Here is a 26,902-nt window from a genome sequence, read left to right as displayed (position 1 = left end):
AAAACAAAGAAAACTAAATCAAAACAATGTTTTGGGTGAATTTGTGAAAAGCAAATAAGAGAGGCAGCTCTTATGAAGTAAATTACCATTTGAAAGTATCAGTCTGAGCTCAGTTCATTTTATTCCACTTTTACCCTGAGGGCACTCCCCTGAAGTGTTTGAAACTAAACTAAACTAAAATTGAACTTCAATGTTCAATTATTTGAATTCAGAATACAATCAATAAGAACCCATCCACGACATCTGACAGTATATATGCATGTTATATGGAGAGTTATGGGAAGCAAGAAAAGGGGAGCACAACCACTGAACAAGTCATAAGAACAAGCATTTGCAATGCAATAGGTCTCGCATTATTAAAAATTTGAGTTTTTGGCGTAGCAAATATTAATGCAACATTACTAGCTCGAATTTTGTTAATGTAGACCTATAGAGTGTAGTGTGGTACAGTGAAGTGGTGTAGTATAGAGTAGAGGAAATTACTATAAAGTGTAGTGAAGTTGAGTAGTTTAGCGTGGAGTGTTGTTGAGTAAAGTGGAGGAAAGTTTATAGAGTGGGATTGTGTGTGCTTGTATTAGGATAAAATATAGTAATATCATGTAGGAATAAACGCATGAGAAATATAGGTTGGTGGTACTACATTTGCTGTACCAATTTATTTATAATGTGTTTTGTTGTGCAAGATGACTTTACTTGTTTAGTTGCTTGTTTAGGCTTTAAGCAGTACGTATAAAAAAAATAGTATAATAAGGAATTTTCTATAAGCAGAAATAATAGGGAAACTGTGTACAGCATGCAAAAAGCTGGTAATTTAGTTGGAAAGTTTGCTGTTTATAACATTTGAAGTGTATAAAGGCGCCTAAAAGGCATAAAGTTAGTAAGTAATGTTGCGCAAGCAAAAACTGTAGTGTAATAATGTGTACAGTATTAGGTTATTGCCAGCCCCCTGGGAATACGGAGTGTTTGTAGGGTGATAGCGTGCCTTGGGGCAGCCTATTTAAGATATAGTAAAGCTAAAAAATACACGGGGAACAAAAAAAAAAGTGTAAAAGAAGTTGTGTATGGGTATATAAGATAGTAGGGCACTACTGTATGCTAAAAAGATAAAAGAATAATCATATGGAAGAGGAGAAAAAGATTAAAGGGCATTTGTGTGGGTATTTAATAATGTAAATGGGTGGGCATTTATTAAAAACTAGCTTACCCGTTGTGCGTTGCTGCGATCTCAGAAGAAAGGAAACTTGTTATGATAACATTCAATTTACATTGTGTCATTTTTATTGAAACGTATTCATTTTAATATGGAAAACATTTTAAAGTGTTGTTTTAATTCTGTTTAGTTATTCGAGTGCTTGTGGATACACTGTATTTTTTGTTTTTCCGTCTGGTGTGTACACGAATAAATCAGAAGGTTTTCCGACGCGCGAGTTGTCCATGCGAGAAGCACGGATTCTCCAAATGTAGTCCACACACTTGCAGCGATTATCCTTGTGCTTTGTTGATGGTCATTGCAAAAGCGAGTCACACCGTAAACTGTAAACGTTCAGTATTGGAAAGATTATGGGGGGCCGGGGGCCGATATTTAACACAATTTGTTTTTGCAAGAAACCTTCGCGGGAGTGTAATCAACAACTTCCCAGAGTTTCATGGCGATCGGATGAATGGTGTAGTAATGCATAAAGGACAAACAGACATACTTTCGTTTTTATATATATAGAAAATAGAATGGTGTTGTTGGAGAGAGGGATAGAGGAGCGCCAAGGATAAAGCAAGTAGTAGTGGCATGTAGTTTAAGCAGAAGGGGCCTTAGAGAAAGAGAAGAAGGGTATGTAGTTAAATCAGTAGGGGTTTAGATATAAGGAGGTAGACTCAGGGAGGGAAGGAGAGAACTAGCAAGTAGCAGTTGGGTAGAAGTAAGGTAGTATTGTGTGCGAATGGGATGGTGTATTATAAAACCAGCAGTGGTATAAGTAAGCGTGCAATACCTTATATGGCTAATAGAGTTCTCTTTACAACTCCACAGAGACACCTAGTAACAGTCTACGATACAGCACCCTTTTCTTGCTTATTACTTATGCTACTGCTGGGATATTTGTTAACAAACAAACCTAACAAACAATATCATTTGCAACACCAATAGCTCAAACTTACAGTAATGCGAGACCTATTGCATTGAAAATGCTTGTTTAGGACTTGTGCCCCGATTGTTATTTTGCTCACGAAGCCACCCCAGTTCAGACATGGCCATATGCAAATCAGTCTTAACCCTGTGCCTCATGGGAACAGTCCAGCCCGAACTGCCAAGCCGTATCTTCCCTGGACCGGAATCAAGCATCCTAGGACCGGTTTCTGGCTATCAGCCATCTTCAGCCAGGACAGCTTGACTCCAGTGCCTTAGTGAGCAAGGGACCCACGTCTGGGCATACCCTTCCCACATAGGGTGAACAGCAAAACACACAAGATAATGGACGGAATGTTGCTGGGTTCAAACTGGAATGGCATGGTGAGCAAAATAAAGATGGATTTAGGCCCAGATCTCTGTACTGGGGTGAATGTATGACATTGTTCTGCATTCTGTCCCTCACCTGTTGTTTTTGCATTTGTCACCCCGAGTGAGACGGGTATGCTCAGACGTGAGTCCTGTGCTCACCATGCCACTGGAATCAAGCTATCCAGGCTGATGAGGGCTGAAATTCCGAAACCGGTCCTTGGATGCTTGTTTCCAGTCCAGGGAGGACCTGGCTTTTCAGTTCGGGCTGGACTGTTTTTTACCACGGGGCACAGGGACAAGACTGATTTGCATATGGCTGGGTTCAAACATCAATACAAATACTTTTCATTGTGTCTTTGTTATGTCTAATAGGCATTTTACTACATAAATGCACGCACATGGGACTGCGGCAGTGTGCAGTCTATTGTACATAATTACTAATTAAAATATTTAAAAAAATAAAATACATTGAACTAATATATAAGCAATCAATTATAGGAAATAATTGACATAAAACCATGTATTGGCAACACATGCCAAAAACTAGAATTTCAGTGCAATACGTAACTAGCTGAATATGATTTTTTTTCTTAGATATACAATGAGGCGCAATTTACTGTCATTGGACTAACACCAAGCACACAAATCATGCAGCGTCCATTACACCACAACCAGTGCACACTACAAATTCTTTACAGTGAGACAGGACGTAGGTCATCAAGTTTGATCAATATTCATGACAGTCCTTGTGAGGGGAAACACATCCTCATGAAAGACCCTAAAATTCAACGAAGACGACTTATTATGCTCTGGTTCTTTCTTGCTAATACATGTTGTCATAGACCTTAAAATGCCAAGCGGTTATGTGGATGCTGCCCAGAACACTTTTCCAACTCTGGGCATTTCAGCTCTTAAATATTTGGTATCAGGTGTTTTGTCAGTAAAGTGCTATTAAACCCCCCCAGTTCAACTCCCAGAAAACTTATGGTTGTTTGTCAGATGAAAGCCCCGGACTAGAATTATAGCGCCTCAACAGCACAGAGCTACATGATAATTCTCAACTCATTCAGAAATACTGCTGCATAAACTCTCATAAATAAAGATTATCATATGTTTTATATTTATCAGATAAACTTTGAATAGTATTTGCTTAGCCCTATTGACCTAATGTTTTGATTCAGCTAAAGAAAGCTTGAATAGCATTATGAGTTACAAATACAAAATATTCTCTGGAATTTGAATGAAATGGTTTTCGTGCTGTAGCCCAACTGGCATATGACATTTGCTCATGCCACTAGTGCATTATTTTAGGAGCCCCATTGTCACAACAGCCAGCCCTGATTAATCGTTTACAGCAGTGGCTCACACAAAGGAATGCCATTTAGTTGTTCTCCTACCTATAGAAGTGTACATGCATTCTAAGCTTATACACTTGTACATGTTAGTGGTTTTAGGTCTGAGTGTTGACCGCACAGTTGCCAAACAGATCTATTCCAAACAATGTATATATAGTGAAATGTGGGTCCCTTTCAACCATTGGCTTTCTTCTACTGGTTTCTTTCAACCAATGGCTTGAGACTTTTAACAATCATGTCTTGGCTCAGTCCACTCGACTATACATCTCTCACTATATGTTACTGTCGGTTTGGAAGTATCCTTCTGCATACACTGAACTTCCCAAGGGGCGAGTTTATTTAAAGGGAGCAAAGTCATGTTGGGAGCTAGTTGTCCTGCAAATTCTAATGCATGCCTTTCTTGATGGATGAAAAATTTAAATAGAATTGAGAAGCACATAATAATATATTTACTGAGATCTTAGATTGATAGTAATTGCCAAAGTATGTATCTCATTTAAGTTGAACACAAACATCCAGAATGTTCATTTTGAGCTGAGAAATGTTTCATCCCAATTCACCTAATCCATGTTGGTCGATTCTCATGTACTTTAAAGTGCGTTGTCAAATGTGAAGATTTCAGCTGTACGGTAGATTTTTCAATTTGCAAATATTGTAGTGAAGAGTGTTGAAGGATGTTTCTTCTGTATTCCTACTTATTTAAGCGAGTCTTGTTTGTTCAATCAGAAGAGATGGAATCATAAGTAAAGGAGTTTCTCACAGCTGTGCAGCAGTACTCACTTTGAGCATTAGGCTTATGTGAAATTTTAACTAAAACTGCTCTTATTGATGCTTGCCTACTGGTGTTGCGAGCCAAAGAATACTGTGTATGAATTATTGCAAGGAATATCTATCTATTCATCTATCCTGTCCATGCAATGCAAATCTATCCATCGTATACTTACATTAAGATCCATACTTACACAAGTCCATTCATTACCTCGAACATTCACTCATGCTTCTAACCTTGTACACATGCCCATCCATCCATACATCCTTGGAAACAAACACAACTGTTCATTCACCTTATAGTCTTCATTTGTTCACCTGCAACTATGCATCCATTCAATGATCCATCATCTTTTTAGCCACCGCACACTTTGAATTTCATTCATACCCATATGTGTGCATGTGAACCTTTGAGATGTCTATATGTGTCTTCTGAGTGTGCCTTTCTATATGTGTCTTCTGTGTGTGCCTTTGGGGAAATAGTCTGTACTTACACGTGTGCCTGCATAAATGTGTTAATTTGTCTTTGGTTTTATGTGCATGCCCTGGTTGTTTGCGGGAGTGTGTGTTCCTGGGATGGGTATGGGAGTATTTCTTGGTATCTGCATGCATTGCGTTTATTACCAATATGTCTGGTAGAGAAAAGCCTCTTGTTGAACATTGTTTGCGGGAGTGTGTGTTCCTGGGATGGCTATGGGAGTATTCCTTGGTATCTGCATGCATTGCGTTTATTACCAATATGTCTGGTAGAGAAAAGCCTCTTGTTGAACATACTAAAAACTGAGAGTGAGCTTAGAGTCGGTCCATTGTTTAACATCGGTTGGCTTCACAGGCATCAAAAAATCCACTTGCTATGGCGGGTCACATTTTAACAGGTTGAGCTAATTATAGGACCTACTAATCCGTTCTTCTGAATTAACTTAAACTGGAAAGGACTAAGTGTTCTGTTCATTCAGAAAGTGAATGAGCAATTATTACGCCTTTAAATCTTGCTTTTATCTCGACACGTTTGCGGTTTGTTCAAGGACAGAGATCAAATGTCAATTTGCCTTTTTACTAATTGCTGCTTATCTTATCCTTGAAAATGGTGTTTACTTTTCTTTCTGATGACTGTAATTTCATGACCATGTTGACCCCTTTCTATCTCCTCCTCCAAAGGGTCGGTACTCACCTGAAACGGCACTGCTGCCCTCAGTTCAGAGTACTAAAGGCTCTGTTCCTTGCCTCCCAGTCACATCCGTGGTACACTTCCTGGCAGCTGCAGAGCACCACCCTATGGGCCCTGCTCAGTATGGAAGAGCAAGGAACACTACGGACAGGCGGCCAGCCCTCAACGAGCATGCACAAACTGTAACGCGACAGCCATACCCCAACGAGGCGCCATCATGAATTAGAGGGGAGTGAAGGGTTTCAAAAACATATAGATGTAGAGCGAACATGTCGGTCTGACAAAATGCATGATTATGTATCATTCAAATCACTAAGTAAAGGAATTGACGCTGCAAATTATAATTGAAATTTTATAGAATATTCTACAAATTATTAATAGTATTCTTGTACTTAACAAGGATAACAACATTATCCCTTTCTAACACTGACAACAACATAATTGTAAAAGAAAGATAACGAAATATGCTCAGAGGTTGTATTTTGATGAATGGCATGCCGTTTCAAAATGGCCATCCCTTTTACAGTGTGCAGTGAACCGCTCCGTATTCATGGAAACAAAAGACGGCGACGAGCCGATACCGATTGTCCATCTGTAGAGAGTAAACAATAGGGAGCTTCGCGTGGGAAGCCAGTTCCACGGTGGTCGCAGGCTCATACGGTTCAAGCGTAATCCGTTGATGATGAGGCAGGTGGTCGCATTACGCCACTCTGTCTCAAATTCAAAATACAGAAGGCAGGTATTTGGAGGTGCGCCTTGCCGGGCATGTTTTGACTTGCAATGTTATTGCGCTGCACCATCGATCCAAAATAGTTTTTCATAGTTTACTGAGAACAACAGTGTTATAATACAGGTTAATAACCACACTCTCAAGTTGTGAGATATAAAAATACATTTTATAGTAGGAACACAATAAACACTATTGAGTATCAATTGAGTTGTCCACAGGTGCAAAGGAGACAGTTGCAGATAAAATTCTGCTGCACCGCTATTTCCATGCAAGGTAATTTTATAATCCAAAATGCATGCTTGTCTGTCTATGAACTCATAATCGGGTTCCTCTCCTGGATCCACACAAACATAATATCGGCACACAATAAACAAGCTCTTGGCATTGCTGTGGGGAGGGGGGGGGGAGGAGAAATTCGAGACACGGCCTGGCGGCCGTGAAAAGTGTGAAGCAGGGGGCGGGGGAGGAGAAATGCGAGACACGGCCTGGCGGACATGAAGTGTGAACAAGCAACAAATGGCTAGGCAGGCGGATAGAAGCGCGTTCACGAGACCACATGCACTTCTGGAAATCCGCATTTGTTTAGCTCTTAGTTTAGCCCCTATAGTCTCGTCCTATTCATTCCTTGCGGAATGGAATAGGACGAGACCTAAAAAGTAACTTACTTTTAACTATAGTTACTCCTTCCTTAATATCTTTGATAGATTCACATGTGTCAATTATTCCTTTTTGTGAGGATGGTAACCCTTGTATATTTTTGAACAACAGGCAAGGTACTTCCTAACAACTAAACGTAAAACATTGGCATCAATATGATAGTGCAAACTACAGCCAAAGAGCTGTATGTATTTTCAGCTAACAATTCCCCAGATTACACCAAACCTCAAATTATCATACAGATGTGTAAGGAATAGGAGTCTTATAATAGGGAAGATGGAGTGGAGCACATGAATCTAAGAAACATACAAGAGCTGCATATCGCACTATAGAAAACTTTATAAATAAATAAATAAAGTGTTACAGGGATGTATATTTTTCTTCTGCTTTGGATCTTTCATAATGTAAGATGCTTGAATCCAGACTACATGCAGCGAAATACTAGAAGAGAATTTGGAAAGGGGTTCAATTTATTGAAAGAGATGGTGAGGAACCACTTCTCCGTGGTGGACTCACTTCTAGTCTGAAAGCCTTAGCATCAAGATTGGAGAAGTTAAAAGCTGGTTCTCCTCCCGCCATAATACAAACAGATCCTAATATGAGAGCCTCATCTTGAAAGATCAAAAAGGCTAGCTTATGATTTTGAGGAAAACGTCAAGATGATAGAGAATCAATACAAAGGAACTCAAAAACAGGGTTAAGAAACAGTCAGGCAAATCTGTTTTTTCCCCCAATGTCCAGCTTTTTCACTAGTTTGAAGCATCAAGACTTTGTAATACAAATTAGCTACTACCCACATGGTTTTAGGTTATTTTAGATTAATGTAATCCAGATGCAGCAAAAAGAGCTGCTCAGACTGTTGTGTGGAGAAGATGAAAATATACAAAACATTTTATGAATGATTATGTCCATAAGGACGAGTGACAGTGCATCATAAACCAAACAAATTACATTATTAACAGGAATCCGGTACCTCCAAAATACTTCCAATCACCAAATCAGTCTTCTGTTGCTAAAATTGCTGGGATCAGAACAAGCAACGACTCTGGATTGAAAGGAGGAGAAACTACAGTTTTAGACTGATGTAGTGAGAATCCTCTACTACAGCAGAACTGACCAGGCAAACTATGCAAGTATCTGATAGAGTACACGTGTCCATACTCGCTCTTCTACAGAAATTAAAATAGCAGCTACACTAGAGGAGTTAAGAAAGAGCAGGCCTTCCCTTCCACCTACAAAAATTATTTCTTGCCAGAAGTTGGAAGGAGGGTGCCATGCAGTGGTCCACAAAGAGAACTTCCTAATAATGCCTTTCACTGCCCTACTGTGATTTTATTGGCGTGGATAAGATTCTAAGGGTCAGATGTACGACGTGATTTTGCATGCGCAGACGGGTTTGCTAACCCTTTTGCGCATGCAAAATCACTATTGCCATGGACAATTCCTAAATAGCGAATCGCAATTTATTTGCGACTCGCAAATTAGGAATTGAGAGTCGCAATTAGTCTGCAATGCTGTGTGAATGTTTTGTGACCACAATTGCAGTAGCAAAACACTCGCGAATTACCACCCTCTTCAAGAGGGTGGTAATGCAGTCACAATTGGGAAGGGGTCCCCAGGGGACCCCTTCCACTTTGTGACTGTGTATAAAAATATTTTTAAGGGCAGGCAGTGGTCCTAAAGACCACTGTCTGCGCTTAAAAATGAAACAACAACGTTTAATTTTTTTTTTTTTTAAATGCATCCCGTTTTCCTTTAAGGAAATCAACTGATCCCTTTAAATCATGCAGAGTTTTCTGCAGGTCAATTGAAGTTGCATTATATTTTTGCATTAAGTTGCATTGTACATAAATTAAACATGCTCTGCCACTTTTTAGGTCTCGGAGAGGCGTAGGCTTGAGCAGCGAAGCTGCTAGCCACGCCCTGCGAGATATTGTTCTAAAAAGGGTACTGTAATCCCGCCCCTCCTTTCCATTGGGTAGCGTCAGCGTTTAGGGTAAGCGCTGGCTTCCCATTGGAAAGGAGGGTTTTTGGTTGCCGCCCTGTCGGCTTTTTAGAACGTCCCTCTGGACAAGGCAGCCTGCTTTCCTTTTGTCGTAAAACCTGTGTGGACAGATCATGGCCTCTGTTTATGAGGAGAGAGCAGCTGCGGTGAGATCACCGCCTGCCCCTCCTCCTCCCCCGCCCACCCGAGCTCTGCTGCCTCCCGGGCTCGGTACACTGCTTCTTCAGCAGTAAACCCTCTGCCCTTCGCATGCTCTTCCATGCACCCCCTCCCTCCCCCCGTGGAAGCTGGGGCTGTCTGAGTACTGTCAGCCAGAGGCTGCTGCGCATTCCTTCCAGCCTCTGCTGTAAACTTATTAAGAATGTCTCATTGCTAACGGACATGTGCGGCAATCTCAGGGTTTTGGTCACTCTCGATGACAGCCTCCAAGCCTCATTTCAAACCTGTATGTGCAGTCGACGCTCCGTGTGAACTTGGTCAGCCCTCCCTGGCGTCCCCTGCGTCAATCACGTATAAAAACTCACTTGCTGTTAAGACTGCGCCCTCTGCGGTGAAGGGGGGGCGGCGGGTCACAGCAGGGGGAGCTCCGAGCTCTGGGAACAGCGGCAGAACACGTGTATGGGGAGGCAGGGGGGCTCAGAGTACTTGTAAAGCGCGCTACTCACCCGTGAGCGTCTCAAGGCGCTGAGGGGAGGGGGGTGCAGCTACTGCTCGAAAAGCCAGGTCTTGAGGAGTCTTCTGAAGCGAGTAGGTCTTGGGTCTGCTGTAGGTGGGCAGGGACGGTGTTCCTGGTCTTGGCGGTAAGGTAGGTGAAGGAACTGCCGCCGGAGGTCGTTCGTTGGATGCGGGGGACAGCGGCGAGGGCGAGGCTGGCGGAGTGGAGCTAGCGGGTGGGAGTGTAGAAGCTGAGTCTGCTGTTCAGGTCGGTTGGCTCTGGTCTAAAGTGCACTCACACTGCAGCGCAGAGCACCAATTGTACTAGTATTTAGTAGAATGCATTGCATTTCTTAGCTCATAAAATGGTAGCAAAAAAAATAATTACTAACTGAAGGGACTCTGACGGTCTACATACGTAATGAGAACATTTACTTCTTTACATACCATTACTGTAAACCATTAGTTCGTTTAACGACTCCCACGTGTGCAGACTCAGAGCCAGTTTGGAAGTGTGTCATGAAGAGCATCTTCGGCTATATGCCCTAGAGGTGGCGATCCGACAAATCAACAGGGAGAACCGAGTCAGGAATCTTACCGTGCTCTTAGGAGCCGAGTCATGGAAATGTTTCGTCATGTTACTCGTGCAACAAACATCAAATACAAATATGTTAAAATCTCTTCATTGAAAAAAAAGTGTATTTAACATTTGGAAGCGTTTGGCTATACTACAGATTAAAACACTGCGTTAAAAGCTGTGTGGACTGTGAGAGCTGTGTGGGATGTGAGAGCTGTTTGAGCTGTGTGACCTGTGTGGGCTGTGAGAGCTATGTGGGCTGTGAGAGTTGTGTGGGTTGTTAGAGCTGCGTGGACTTGAGAGCTGCATGAATTGTGAGAGCTGCGTGGCTTGTGAGAGCTGCGTGGCTTGTGAGAGCTGTGTGGATTGTGAGAGCTGCGTGGATTGTGAGAGCTGCGTGGATTATGAGAGCTGCGTGGGCTGTGAGAGCTGCGTGGGCTGAGAGCTGTGTGGGCTGTGAGAGCTGCGTGGGCTGTGAGAGCTGCGTCAGCTGTTAGAGCTGTGTGAGCTGTGTGGGCTGTTAGAGCTGTGTGAGCTGTGTGAGCTGTGAGAGCTGTGTGGGCTGTGTGGGCTGTGAGAGCTGTGTGGGCTGTGAGAGCTGTGTGGGGTGTCTCAGCTGTGGCAGCTGTGTGAGCTGAGGGCTCTGGGCTGTTAGAGCTGTGAGAGATGTAAAAGCTGTGTGAGCTATCTGAGCTGTGTATGCTGTGAAAGATGTGTGAGCTGTGTAAGAAATTTGAGCTGCGAGAGCTGTGTAAGCTGTGAGAGCCATGGCGGAATGAGAACTGTGAGAGCTGTGTAAGCTGTGAGAGCTGTGTGGGCTGTTGGATCTGTGAGAGCTGTGTAGCTGTGTGACCTGTGTGGGCTGTGTGGAATGTGAGAGCTGTTTCGACTTTGAGAGCTGTGTGGACTGAGAGCTGTGTGGACTGTAAGAGCTGTGTGGACTGTGAGAGCTGTGGTATGTCGATGATAAAATCAAAGGGGCGCACTGTACAAACTGGGTATTTCCCCTGGGGAGACAGCACCCGTCTCTTAAGCACTCTTAAAAACGCGTCAAAAACCCACATTTCACCACCACTGACCCTTACCCAGGACCGACCCGCAGCGCACTTTGTATTCATCCAGGTTTATGATTTAATCCCATGCTCATGGGAGACGGTTGATAGTTAATCACCGCTGGACGTCACTACCCCATATTTAATGAAACACCACAAGACGCTGTCTAGCTGGTAAGACAGCTCCGCGAGCTGAACGCTGGCTAGCAACAAATGCTGCGATTAGGTGCCACTAGTTTGATTCCTAGCAAGCCAGACTCAGCCTTTCATCATTCTGCGGTCAGTAACTAGAGTATCATAAATTGATAAAAATGAACACCTGGCATTTACCGTGATTAGAAGTAGTGTCAAGTGGTATATAAAACATTCTAATTGATACATGGTCTAAAATGTTGTCTTTGAACTTGCATTACATCCACGACTGAGCTGTGAGAGGAGCTGTGAGAGTTGTGTGAGGAATGAAAGCTGTGTGGGCTGTTAGAGCGGTGTGGGCTGTGAGAGCTGGGTGGGCTGTGAGAGCTGGGTGGGCTGTGAGAGCTGGGTGGGCTGTGTGAGCTGTGAGAGCTGTGAGCTGTGTGGGCTGTGTGGGCTGTGAGAGCTGTCTTAGCTGTAAGTGCTGTGTGGACTAAGAGCTGTGTAGACTGTGAGAGCAGTTAGAGCTGTTTGAGCTAAGCGAGCTGTGAGAGCTGTGTATGATGTGAGAGTTGAGTGAGCTGTATAAGAAATTTGAGCTGCCAGAGCTGTGTAAGCTGTGAGAGCCATGTGAAGAATGAGAGCTGTCTGAGCTTTGAGAGCTGTTTGAGCTGTAAGAGCTGCGAGAGCTGTGTAAGCTGTGTAAAGAATGAGAGCTGTGTGAAGAATGACAGAGCTGTGAGAGCTTTGTGAGTTGTTTAAGTTCTGAGTGCTTTGTGAGCTGTGTGAGGATTGAGAGCTGTGTAAACTGTGAGAGTTGTGACAGTCGTGAGAGATGTGTGAGCCATGACGGTCGTGAGAACTGTGTGAGCTGAGAACAGTGTGAGCTGTGAGAGCTATATGAGCTGTGAGAGCTTCGTGAGCTGTGTGACTTCTGAGAGCTGTATGAGCTGTGACCGCTCTGGTCACACTCCAAGGTGCATCACCCCTTTGTGCCCGGGCTCAGAAATAGATTGCCCAGCATTAAAGATCGTGTAAAAAACCAGTGATATTGTCTATAACTTTTTTACAAAAGAAAAACAAAAAAAGAAACAATGACATTTACAATAGCTCAAAATAATGTCAGTGCGAGACCTATTGCATTGTAAATGCTGGTTTCTCTGGGTGTAGTGTATTTTAATTCTGATTTTGATAAAGTGAACCGGAATTTACTGTTGTCTATGCTAACCAACAAGCGTATACTCTTAGGGACTGTTATCACTTCTCATTGCACAACATTCTCATACTTAGGCTTAATCGTTAATGATGGCGCACAGGGAGCGAAAAGTAATTGTTCAACCTCTCAAGATGCACTGAAGCTATGGTGCGCGCCAGTGCCGTTTCGTGACCTTTGTCAATTCTTGAAAGAAGCCAAAGGTTATGACGCAAATATACACGATTATCATAGAAACACTTTATTATATACAGGTGACCTGCAGTATTGGATTGTACCTGTTGGCGTTATAAAGACATATGGATGTGCTAAGTATGTAAATTAATCTGGCTATTCATCACAGACACAGTTTATTGAACCGGGGTGAACATAATGTAATTATAGTACTTTTTTAAATGATGTGAAATTGTAACAACTGTCCTTCGGTACATATCTTGGAGTCACTTTTACTGAAATCTTGTGTTTTGTAGATCACAAATACTTTGTTTTTAGAAAGGCAATGAATATGTTGGAAGGTTTGTCTCAGTTTAATCAGACATATGGAGGATTCTCCATGAAAAGCCCAGTAGGCAAAGGTTATCTCAGTTATAACATATAGTATTTAAGGATTAATAATTGAAAATCCTCTTATGTTTTAAGTTCTGAAACGAAAGCATTACAGAAAGTATTTACATTGCAACCTAGCAATTGGTTTTGGAGCCCTACATTTAGAACCGGGGCACTTTTTTATACTTTAAATTTTGGCCATACGGTTTTTAGCCACCCTAATGCAATATATTAAATCTGTAGCAATGTAGTGTTTAAAAGAGGATTTGGAGTACACCGCTTAAAAAAACATTAAAAAAAAATATGTTCTTAATTTCAAACATTATGTAATTTCCTGAGACAAATATTTACACTCCTAAGAAATATGTCCAACAGGACGTATCCCTGGAGCTCCTGGCTGGCCCAAGACAAAATCCTTCATCATCCTGAATCCGGACTGTGGATTCCATGATGAAAATCCTTGTGGGTAGGCTCCACACGCCCGTTGAGGGGTAGCCATGGCAGGATTGAGCCCCATTGCCGGCAAACATGTATTATTCTGCTCAGTTCAGTTCAACTTTATTCGGATACAAAAGTACCCATAAAAGCACAAAAAACACAATTCATCACAATAATTAATACACAGGATTAAAATTCCATATACATATAACCAAAGTCCCTTGTGCAAAAATGACCATCATGTTAATATATACAGTTATTAAAACAATTCACAGATTATGTCATACGAGATCAGGGTCCCATCATAGATCTACGCACCCTTATTGCAGTTTTTAGAAAAGTGCCAGTGCGGAAAATCAATTCAACATCATCTAAATCTAGTATTGATCGGTACGCTTCCTCCAGAGTAATTGGTCTTCTCTTGTTAAAATATGAATTAAAAAACTGTTTAGCGTATTTAATGTAATGTTTACAGAAAAATATAAAGTGCATGATAGTTTGCTCACTCCTCCCGTCACAAGAACACAAGTTTAAGTTAAAATTTGAGCTATAGCCAAGTGGAAAACAAAGTGCAAATCGAATTGTGCCAGCTCTTAGTCAAAACAAAAGGCTCATTTTCCAACGGCTCATTGATAAAGTCAAATACGTGTGAAGCGGATAACAGTACTGTTCAATAGCCATATAGTTACGCACAGTTGATTTCCTAGACTCCACCACCTCCCGCTCGTTATTATATAGGGAGTACAAAGCATTCTGCAGTTCCTTTTTTGGGACTGATGCTGCTAATATGGGATCTAGGAAGACATTTTCTCTATTTACACTGCGCAAGCTTCTCAGCACAACGCTTAGCCATGGAATTTCTAAGCCTTTATCGCAGTGTAAGCAGTCCTTGAAAATCAGCTGTGTCAAAGATGCCGCTTCGTTCTTCCACACTGATACCCACATAAGTGCTGGTCATGCCTGAATAAAATCAGTTATAAAATTAATGTTAAGCTCCTTGTGACATATATATTGTGGGGTTGAAATTGGGGTGCTCATTAGTTTTCTGCAAAACCTATTTTCTTCCTGCTGAATTACTGAGCAGTTGACCGTTCCCCAAATCTCGGCGCCATATGTGGCCACCGGGGTGCACTGAAGTTTATATATTTTCTGTACTGCTAAAAGAGCACCCATAGTCTTAGGACGAGGTAGACTTAAAATGGAGTTGGTGGCCTTTGAGAATTTGCTCCTGGCGTGAGCTAAATGCTCACTCCAGGAGCCGTTCGCAGCAAAGGCCAATCCTAAATAACAGTGGCGTAACGAAACTTGAGGGGGTCCCCCTGCAAAGCACGTGGAGGGGGGGCCCCCATCGGCTCGGCCCACCACCTACCACTTTGCCCTACCACCCAGAAATCTAATATATTTTGATTCGAAACCACCAACATGTAACCGAGGTAAAAAAAGAATACAGTACTATTGCATAACACTTTAAGGCTGACATATCGAAGTACTGCAAACATTTGTTACTGTGAACAAACTAACAGGATTAATGTTATCAACCTCAGAACGGCCAAAGGCCCTGCCAGGATCTGGCAGGTGACCCAGTGATAACAGTACAGTGGCATAATAAGCTGTTTTACCACTTTTTTGCAGTGGCCTTGAAATGTAGGTGGTCATTGTAAATCCAATTTACTGACTGAAAGGGAGGTATGGTCAGGCTACACCATGTTTATCTCAAACCAGATAGACACACAGTGACCCACAAAACACCACGTAGTAGGAAGAGGGAATGGATTTAAAAAGGATTCCTGAATTTGAATCTGGGCATTTTGATTGTTGGCCGTGATACTTCTGGCCAATTGGATAGCTCAGTGGGTTGAGTGCCTGCAGTAGGCATGTGTGTAACATGTAATTCACAAGTATGAATTGTACTAAGGTAGGTGCTACCCTTTGTTCTTGAGAGGTGAACAAAATAAGTATCATGATTTTATTAGGTTATGTTGGAAGCACTCGTTAAAGAGAATTGACGTGTTTCATATTGTGTTTTGCTCTTTCGAATGATACATTTAATTTGGGATGCCTTGTTCATGTATGCCCATGGCTACAGAAAGGAGAAACAGCGTTATCAGCTGTGGGCGCTTGTGTGCTACCTCTTCCTGGGGATCACTTACCATCTGGATATGCAATGCTGAATCCAGCTCTTGCATTGCTGAGACCGATTGAATTTGCCAATACTTGTTAACGTTCGCTAGAGACTGGAGGGGTGCAATGCAATAAATCGCTCAAATAGCCCAATTGTAGTGCTAAATGTTTAAAGGGAACTCGTATTGAAATTCAGAAATAAAGGACTTAATTACTGCTGATATTTTCTACAGCACTTCATCAGGATAGAATTTATTTTTCTTACAGGCTTCCTAAGTTCAAATGGCAGTTGTAACAGGAAATATGGTGCAGAGGCTAAACTCAATCCTTGAAGTGTGGTACTTGCATTCCAATTTTACTAAAGGTCAGTTTCACACATTCTGTTAATCTTTTATCTCAAAGGTTTTTGCCCATTAATGCCTCAAGCAGCATTATAGAGCAAAATCTCAGCTCATGCAGAAGTGTTCAGACTTATTATCTAATACACTTAGTTGTTGCAGTGTCTAGCAAAACAAAACTGATTTGCTGGTTCAAGTACTCACAATGCAGCATGAACTGCTGTCACTTTGTGCCTCTTTTTTAGTTTGTCCTTGCAGTTTGTGGCCCACTCTCTACGCTGATACACATCAAAGAAACAAGGGTTCTCACACCGATTTAGTTTTTACTTCTGTATTTAGTGCATGATCCATAGATTAATATAATCCTTAAACATATTAGAATGCCTACCTAGTTAAAATTCTTATGCAGAAGTGAAATCGCAGTGACCTAACTAATAGTCATTAAAAGTATAGTTTATTGTTCAGTGTCAGAAAAACAGCACTTGAGCGTTATTCTTTGGACGTAAATGGAACCAGATCAATCAAGGTCAGAGAAATCCTGTTAAGAAATTAGTTGAAAGCACCATTGTTAGTGTAATCCTCTATTATGTACTCAATGTGCACTGGAGTTGGCTTATAACTGAACAGTTGAATTTTTAGGTTTTGTGTCAGTAAAAGGTATTGCTATAAAACGGATTAAAAAAACTGGCTTAGAGCCCATCCATTACTTAACATTGGTTGGTTTCCATGTCACTCTAGTTTCCTTGCTTCTTACTTGCCATGCCTCCTGCTGACTGTCGCCTGCTCCTGCATTCTTCCCAGGGCTTTTGCCCCTGCCATAGAGCAAGCACCTAGCACAGCTTTCTGTTTGCGGCCCGTGTCCTTCCACTGGTTGCGTGCAGCTCCAGGTACTTTCTCACTTTTGACCACTGTAAGAGTGCTTGGCAATGTCTGATGTCCCCACCCTCTGCCCTCATGTGTTGCTTACCCCCACACCCCTGTGCTGTTTTTTCACATATTGCACATTAGTGTGGGTTACTGTGCAACATGACTTAAAGGAAAAAAAAGCACATATACAGTCAATGTTGGGTGTGTGCATTCATGTGAAACTCAGTTCGCTTCGTTGTTTAGCATGTGTCCGGGAGTACACTTAGCGTAATACTTGAAAGCCATTTTGTACATTGCTACGCAGCAGCCCATGACTGCAGTAGAGCATTGTTTAGTTGAGGAACCTAGGAAACTGACATTAGTGGAATAGGCCAGACCCATACAGTAAATTTCCAGCGACACCGTGGCGCACCCATGTAAGGGACACGCTCTTATCTTATCTTATCAGCCTCCGCAAACACATGTATGCGGCTTATCCTTCTTTAAGTCATGTGAACTGGCTGCTCTGTTATTTCTACCTTGTCGCTACACTTTTTATGTTTTTGTTAATGCTGGCAGTAGACTGGTCATCTCTAGCCTTAATGATGGAACAGGGTATTTTTGCAAAGTAGGGCTAGGCAGTGTACATCTGGCCTTATAAAATTGAAAGCTGCAATTTGGGTGTGTAGGGGATGCAAGCTATAAGTATTAGAATTTCCGTGGTATGAGACAGAAGAATTTGATACTTAATCAACAACAGATTGTGGTACGTCACAACTGTGTGTGTAGTTTTTAGTACCACTCCAAATAAAATCCTTTATTACTAGCTTATTTTGGCGAACTTTAATCCATGAAAGGGTCCGCTAGCAGGCATTAAACTTGAAAATTGAGGGGTTACTGTCCTTTCTCTTCATTAGATCAATTAATCCAATGCATTATCTTGCCTATTTGAAAACTTAGTCGTAAAAAGATAGATTTTAGTTTGTAGACAACTGAAAGTGTAATCCATGCACTAGTTGCTTGATGTGGGGTTGTTGTAATGTTACTTTTCAATATCCATGTAATTTGCGAGTTGAAGCAAGAGAAAGAAAAACAATGTGCAAGCTTACAACCCCCACCAGCAGCCCTTTTAATCAAAGAAGATCAAAAGTAATGTCCCAGCTCGAGAGGGTGTGTACAGGGCGTCAGTGGCGTTACCTGCCCCACCAAAGGTCCTCCATTCCAGTGCCACCAAGAGGGTCACGCCACTCCCCCTTCTGGAGACTGAGCTGCGAAGATCAGAGGTCCGTTTAGGAGAACTGCCCAGAGGCCCTTTGTTAGATCCTTCACTGTACCAGTGGAGAGGAGATGAAACTAAGAAAACCCCTTTTGTTCAGTCTCCTTCAGAGGGTGACAAACCTGAAGACAAACATGAAACACAGTACACAGTGCCAGCTCCTCAGTTGTAAGTCCTAGGTCTGCTTGATATGCACGACTGGTAAATATGCTGCACGTGAGAAGCAGCCAACCCAGTGAAACCCTCACCCCTGGAACCAGAGTATTACATTGTGTAACAACCGGCACTGACAGCGCGACGCCCCTCTGCATGGAAGGAGTGGACGTGGTGCTCACGACTGACAGCGGACGGGGGTGGGAGGTGAAACAGACTCCATATCTACACCCCTCGACAACCATTGGAAGCCTTTGAAAATAGGAACAAAGCTGACTGAAGAAAAATAATGCCAGCAAACTACAACGAGACAAAAATAACACTGCAGCTGGGAGTTTGAGACCCTATTCCTTCTTCAAGCCTCTGAACATCGCTGGTGGGCGGGCCCACACCGGACACATTTAGGAGAGTCGAGTACAAGAGCAGAGCACTAGAGACCCGGTCAGCATGAACAAGAGCTATGGGGTGCATCGGAGTAGGCAACACCGATGGTGGAGAGTGGTTCCTCCATGTAGCCATGGTCCTGTAACCACTGTGCCCATTGACAACCACCACAGCAAGGGCTCACCACTGAGACTCCTCGCCACCACCACCCACGTCCCACCACCACTCCTGCCTCGGACAGACTTACCTGAGGCCTGGCCTGTAGCTTCAGAGCAGGCAGGGGTGAGCGGACAGCAGTAGAAGGCAAGGCTAGCCAAGCAGGGGCTAATAATAAATTATGCTGGAGAAGGTCCTTCCAAGTTCTCACTAGTCTCTGGCTGGCCTCGGTCCTACGATGCCTCACCTCGCTCACTGGTCAGGTCACGCACACTTTTAATTGCAATGCGCATGACAATGGCATTGATCACCAGCCCCACACACTATGCCTCACCCTGAAGACTGGGCAGACGCAAAGACAACGGCGCGCCGCGCACCCAACATTTAATTAATGAAGAGCCCAGAGGCCCTGCCGGCCGAGGCCCGGGCCTGTGCTGCGCACCAATGATTAATTAAGAGGCCGGGGCCGGGCCTTTTCATTAATGAAAAAACATAGCTGCCAAGGTTTCAGATTGCTTTGGTGTGACATTTTCATAATTTCAGTATAACTGTGAGTGACATTCAACGACTATGAGTGACACTTTCTAACGAGCAAAATCAAGCAATGAAGACGAAGGTGAGGGAAGCATAAATAGCAGAAATGACACCCATTTGAGCAACGAGAAATACTAAGAATATCTTAAAACTGTGCAAAGCGCTAGAACTGGTGCCCAGTTTACTTTGGCTCATGATCATGATGCGCTAAAAGAAAATGTAATTTAAATAAGAATTTGAGAAGGTACTAATTGCACTTACTAGTCTGTAGCAAGCAACACCCGACTGAACAGACAATAAACCAAACACTGCAGTGAGTGTTTAATTTTTATGACCAGCATTGGTGGCAAGCTTCAGACTGCTTATGTGTGACATTTTGGTGCTTTCAGTGTGAGTGTAAGTGACTTTCTACTGCCAAAAAAGTGACACTTTCTCGCAAGTAAATAAAAGCAATAATTAGTATTATTGTGCTTGAATTTTAGAATAATATGAAAGATAAAAACCTAGCTTCATAAGTTAACTAGTGAAACCAGTCAAGCCAATGCAAATGGAAAACCTTGCAGTACGAGCAACTCCTCAATGTGTCCCAGATGGCAAATTCATGAAGCTATAATGAAGGCAAGCATGTGTCCCAACATTTGCTGCATCTGAAATAGCCTTCTCGTAAAATGCCCCTAGGTTACATCATTTAATCACCAGAAAAACCCAGAAGTTCGTTCGTCGCATATTGAAAAAACACAGGGTCTGGCGAAAACAAAATTGTTCACACAAACTACCAGCTGAGACTCGCCACTGCGGATCTCGACTGCTAACATTAATCAATATAGTGACTGAGTCGGTCAACTGAGCCCAGCCCGCCGAGGCGCCACCACATCCTACAGTGAGTTTATAGGCCCAGGCTCACACTGTAAAAAAGTATTATATTTAAATATACAACAATAATCACACAGACCTGAATGAGGCAAGCTGGCCGGTATAGAGTCTTGCAGCATGTTGGCATACCCCAGAGGGAGGGAGACATTCAGGTCAAATTAATGTGCTGCAGTGCAGTCTCTGGGATAGATCCGATCACCCAATGAATGAAAGGTCGCCAAAGAAACTGGTACTGAGGCCCCAATTAAACTGGAAGGCCAGTAACAGGTAGCTGTGAGGGCACTTAGCTGCGGCAAAATATAGACACATAACTGCCGCTCGATTTTCTGCCGACAAGCTGCCAGGAATCGAACATAAGAACTTGGTGATTATTGGTATCACATTCCGGCATGTCACGTGGATGGATGCTGCCGGCCGATGTCTCAGCAGCACTGTCATGCGTGGTTTTGGCAGGACTGGACTTCTTTGAATTATGCTGCCAGCGCAGTTGAGTCCTCCCAGGACAGCAAGACCCACAGGCCTTAGTGAGTCTGCAATCCAGTGACAGAAGTCTGTCCTGGACGGCCGCTGCAAATACAGGCACTGACTCCGTGACCTGATGCTCAGCAATCAACAAATTTGACGCCCCCGACATGCAGAAGGCATTTCTGCAAGCGCCATGATTATGGCGCCAATTGCAAAAAACACAGCTGATGGACAGAATGCAGAACAATGTCTTACATTCACCCCAGTACAAAGATCTGGGTCTAAATCCATCGTTTTTTTGCACTCCACACCACCCTAGGTAAGACAATGGCTATATGCAAATCAGCCTTGCCCCTGTGCCTCATGGGAACTGTCCAGCCCGAACTACCAAGCCATGTCTTTCCTAGACCGGAATCAAGCATCCAAGGACCGGTTTCTAGCTATCAGCCTTCTTCAGCCTGGATAGCTTGACTCCAGTGATGTGGAGAGCCTGGGACTCACATCTGAGCATACCCAGCCCACTCGGGGTGAAAATTGCAAAAAACACAGTTGATGGACAGAATGCAGAACAATGTCTTACATTCACCCCAGTACAAAGATCTGGGCCTAAATCCATCGTTTTTTTGCACTCCACACCACCCTAGGTCAGACAATGGCTATATGCAAATCAGCCTTGACCCTGTGCCTCATGGGAACAGTCCAGCCCGAACTACCAAGCCATGTGTTTCCTAGACCGTAATCAAGCATCCAAGGACCGGTTTCTGGCTATCAGCCTTCTTCAGCCTGGATAGCTTGACTCCAGTGATGTGGAGAGCCTGGGACTCACATCTGAGCATACCCAGCCCACTTGGGGTGAAAATTGCAAAAAACACAGTTGATGGACAGAATGCAGAACAATGTCTTACATTCACCCCAGTACAAAGATCTGGGCCTAAATCCATCGTTTTTTTGCACTCCACACCACCCTAGGTCAGACAATGGCTATATGCAAATCAGCCTTGACCCTGTGCCTCATGGGAACAGTCCAGCCCGAACTACCAAGCCATGTCTTTGGGGTGTATGTAAGACATTGTTCTGCATTCTGTCCATCAACTGTGTTTTTTGCAATTTTCACCCTGAGTGGGCTGGGTATGCTCAGACGTGAGTCCCAGGCTCTCCATATCACTGGAGTCAAGCTATCCAGGCTGAATAAGGCTGATAGCCAGAAACCGGTCCTTGGATGCTTGATTCCGGTCTAGGAAAGACATGGCTTGGTAGTTCGGGCTGGACTGTTTCCATGAGGCACAGGGTCAAGGCTGATTTGCATATAGCCATTGTCTTACCTAGGGTGGTGTGGAGTGCAAAAAAACGATGGATTTAGGCCCAGATCTTTGTACTGGGGTGAATGTAAGACATTGTTCTGCATTCTGTCCATCAACTGTGTTTTTTGCAATTTTCATCCCGAGTGGGCTGCGTATGCTCAGACGTGAGTCCCAGGCTCTCCACATCACTGGAGTCAAGCTATCCAGGCTGAAGAAGGCTGATAGCCAGAAACCGGTCCTTGGATGCTTGGTTCCGGTCTAGGAAAGACATGGCTTGGTAGTTCGGGCTGGACTGTTCTCATGAGGCACAGGGTCAAGGCTGATTTGCATATAGCCATTGTCTTACCTAGGGTGGTGTGGAGTGCAAAAAACCGATGGATTTAGGCCCAGATCTTTGTACTGGGGTGAATGTAAGACATTGTTCTGCATTCTGTCCATCAACTGTGTTTTTTGCAATTTTCACCCCGAGTGGGCTGGGTATGCTCAGACGTGAGTCCCAGGCTCTCCACATCACTGGAGTCAAGCTATCCAGGCTGAAGAAGGCTGATAGCCAGAAACCGGTCCTTGGATGCTTGATTCCGGTCTAGGAAAGACATGGCTTGGTAGTTCGGGCTGGACTGTTCCCATGAGGCACAGGGTCAAGGCTGATTTGCATATAGCCATTGCCTTACCTAGGGTGGTGTGGAGTGCAAAAAAACGATGGATTTAGGCCCAGATCTTTGTACTGGGGTGAATGTAAGACATTGTTCTGCATTCTGTCCATCAACTGTGTTTTTTGCAATTTTCACCCCGAGTGGGCTGGGTATGCTCAGACGTGAGTCCCAGGCTCTCCACATCACTGGAGTCAAGCTATCCAGGCTGAAGAAGGCTGATAGCCAGAAACCGGTCCTTGGATGCTTGATTCCGGTCTAGGAAAGACATGGCTTGGTAGTTCGGGCTGGACTGTTTCCATGAGGCACAGGGTCAAGGCTGATTTGCATATAGCCATTGTCTTACCTAGGGTGGTGTGGAGTGCAAAAAAACGATGGATTTAGGCCCAGATCTTTGTACTGGGGTGAATGTAAGACATTGTTCTGCATTCTGTCCATCAACTGTGTTTTTTGCAAGGATTATGGCGCCAGCGCCTGTTGACCAATAAATAGCCCATCAATGCTAAGTCCCTTCCAAATTCAAACTCCCAGCTTTTGGCAGCAGGACAGGACGTGACGCTACTCCCGCGGCGCCAGTATAGCTTAATTTGATTGGGACCGAGCCCGGCTGTGACGTTACAGCGTTTACGCACTACCATGAAGTCAGGCTGGCTGAGAGCTGCGCCTGCAAACATAATTTACAGTGCCATGTTGCGTCACTGGCGTGCCCTGCTCGCACCATTTCATTTATGACTGGAGGCCCTTTGCACCACATTTAAGCCTCTGAGTGAGGGGCCCCTGGAGCGGGAGGGCCCTCCCGCAATGCGGCGGCTGCGGGGGCCTGTGTTACGCCTCTGCTAAATAAACAAAATATCTTACAGAAGTCAATTTTTGGCCATCTATTGTGATCGTGCCTATTACGCGCTTCCGCTGGCCATTACTCATCAGAAAGGATTTCTTAAAGTTTACCCGCAGGTCTAACTTTTTCATATAGTTATTAAAATTTAGGACATGAAGACGCAGTGAATTTGGAGTGGGCCTATAAGAACCGCATCGTCTGCGTAAAGAAGCACAGGGATGGGCTCTTTATTAATGTATGGGACGTCTTGGGGAGCCGTTTTCAGAGAGGTGTTGAGCCCATTAATATATATAATAAAAAGCAGGGGGGTCAACACACAACCTTGTCTGACCCCCCTGCCAATATCAATGGACCCTGAAACCTCTCCTCCCGTCCCGATCCTTACTTGGGCCTTGAGGTCTCTATCTAAATATGCTAAGAAATTTACCAGTGTTTCACCCAACTCACCAGCCCAAAAGGATTGCCCACAGCTTTGGCCTATTCATTTGATCGAAAGCTGTGGACAAATCCATAAAAGCCATATAGATGGGGGACCTCCTTGTAAAAGTATATTTACCAACGAATAAGTTTAGTTTGAGGCATTGTTCCGTTGTTCCGACCTTGCTCCTAAAACCCAACTGGCATGGGTCCAAGATGGCATTTGTTTCTGTCCAATCCACAATGTTATTGTACAGGACTCTTCCTAGGATTTTAAGGGTATTATCTATTAGGGAGATAGGTCGATAATTACACGGGAGAGATATATCTCCCTTCTTGAAGTTTGGAACTATTATACTTCTTGCCCAAGTCTCAGGTATTTTTGCCAAAGTTAGATTATAAAAAATATTATTATTCTACAAAGCTCGGTCGGGGCCCAGCTGGGAGTGGAGCCCACAGTGCCATTTGCAGAGCAGCGGAGAGAGCGGACACCCTGACTCTGTAACCCCAGGTAGCAGCGGCTCAGCACTGTGATGACTGGGAGCTTTCAGAGGTGATCTGCTGGGTGCCCCCTCCAAGGCCGGACTGGGAACCAAAACCGGTCCTGGAAAACTGCTCGGCCGGCATCCCGGGGGTGAGGAGGGGGTGCAGCCAAACTGTTTGCTACGGCCGATTTCGTTAAGGGACCTAAAACTAGCCCCCATCCTGGCGGCCCACCGGGGAAACGCCCGGTACCTGCTAAGGCCATTCTGGCCCCCTCCCCCTCATTCTTACGACAACAAGGTGAGGTGGATCCTTGCCCGTAATGTGGAATGAGTGCCTGGCAAGTGGCGAGCCTCTGCAGAGGACCTTGAGGGGCCCGACAGAGGTGGAGAAGGACCTGTTGAATACTGCGCCCCCGCCCCCCCAAGGCAGTCCGGACTTGGCCTGGCAGCACAGAACTGTAGAGGATTGCTCCCGGCTAAAACGAGGGGCTGAGGGCCTGCACCTGCGAGCAACTTCCAGAGGCCTGTGGCAGAGAGCGGAAAGACCCCGCAAATAATCCGCCCGCCCTTGGGCCATGCAAATGGGTGCTGTAGGCTTGCTGGCGAAGCCCCGGCAACTACAGGAAGGCAAGAGGCTTCACGGGGACCACATACCAGTGGGTGGTATGAGCGATCCCTCTTGTGGGACCTTGTGATATGGTTCCCTGGTAGTGACGGACATGCTTCAAGACAGCCCAGAGCCAACAGTACCCGCACACTCAGGGGTGTGCACAGCTTCAATGAACTAGTGGCAGCTTTACAGATGCAGCGGCTACTGGAGGGATGTACTAGTAGGATAGGGAGTGCCAGCACAATTCCATGAGGCCCGGAGCATCAGGTGGGAGACCGAGACGGCAGCTGTAACACACAACACATAGCCATAGTGTCTAGGCCTCCATTGTCTAACATAAAATCATGGGCAAATATAGAGCCCCATGCCTGCATTGCACCAATACCATTACGCAGTATATTACCCTACACCAACTGCCACAGAGACTCACATGGCAAGGGGGACAGGAAGTTGCGGAGAGCCAGCCAGACGGGAGTCTAGAGCCATCACGTGCAGAACTGCTGGCAGCTGTCCATGGCTCCCGCACAGCGTTAGAAACTAAGATAGAGGCTGTATCCATTGACGTAAACCTCCTGAATGCAAACCTGAGAAAGGTGGCAGATAAGGTTGTAATGGCTGAGAGCAACATCAAAGAACTGTAGGGAGAAGCCACGGTCCTAAAATGGTAAATGGCCCAGATGACCACAGCAACCGCAGAATTGGAGCATCACGTGAGTGAGCAACTGAGTGAGCACAGAACTGAAACCACCAGGAATATCACAATGTTTTGTCACGGAAAGAGCCCATAGAACGCTGGTTCCTCTACCACCTTACATTACCCATCGTGTCCTGCGGTTATCGTCGGAGAACCTATTAGCACCCCCCCCCCTCTTTCAAACTGAAAACTAGAGGGGGCAAGGCATGGCGGTTTTAGGAACCAAAGCATGGAATTCCCTGCCCACCCAGCTTAGACATACACAAATGAAACTCAATTTTCAAGAAGCTCCTAAAGACCTGGATTTTTACCACACCAGACCATACTGTTGTATCTCTCATCTAATCTCTTGCTTCTAGTGCTTCATCTTGGTTTTCTCCCCCACTACAGATCATCAGATGTTTTTTCCGCTAGCGCCAAGATGCTCCTTGGAGTGAACGTTGCGCTTTATAAATACCATCATTCATTTATTCACCGTCAGGCTCCCCACCCAGGGCCTTCATTGCCAAAATTCTAAATTACAGGGACTTATATTACGCGCAGATCAAAAACAACATGTCCCGCAGTCCGGTAACAGCCACATAGCTATCTACCCAGACAACACAAAGCAGGTGCAAGAGAGGTGCAAATCCTTCTACGGAACTAAACAAAAACTGAGAGCACAACACCTGCAGTATATGTGGTTATACCAGGCGCGGATAAAGGGAAGGTCCATTTTATTCAATTACCCAGAGGAGGTCTGGGAGCGGTTGGAGATGACAGACGTAACAACAGCTCCACAACAGAGTACTAGCCTCAAATGGACTCAGGGTTCTCGATACAGAGGAAGAACACAATGAAGCTACTGCTCTCCGCCCGAGAAGACCAATACAGAGCCACTAGGCCCACAGAGAGTAACGATAAATGATGATAGAACGATTCAACTACAGAACACTCACAATTAGCAAGCACAGACACATGGCTGCTCGATCCTTG

At 44.3% G+C, this 26,902-nt stretch overlaps 1 protein-coding gene across 4 annotated transcripts in view; it reads right to left on the bottom strand.

Annotated features, from left to right (window-relative positions):
• Positions 1 to 26,902, bottom strand: part of WDSUB1 (WD repeat, sterile alpha motif and U-box domain containing 1) — a 394,309-nt gene that overhangs the window by 61,984 nt on the left and 305,423 nt on the right. The window lies entirely within an intron of this gene.

Source organism: Lissotriton vulgaris, chromosome 2_1 (genome assembly GCF_964263255.1).
Source record: "Lissotriton vulgaris chromosome 2_1, aLisVul1.2, whole genome shotgun sequence".
Taxonomy (NCBI): Eukaryota; Metazoa; Chordata; class Amphibia; order Caudata; family Salamandridae; genus Lissotriton; species Lissotriton vulgaris.
Note: the sequence above shows the minus strand (reverse complement) of the source record. Positions and strands in the feature narration are given on the sequence as shown.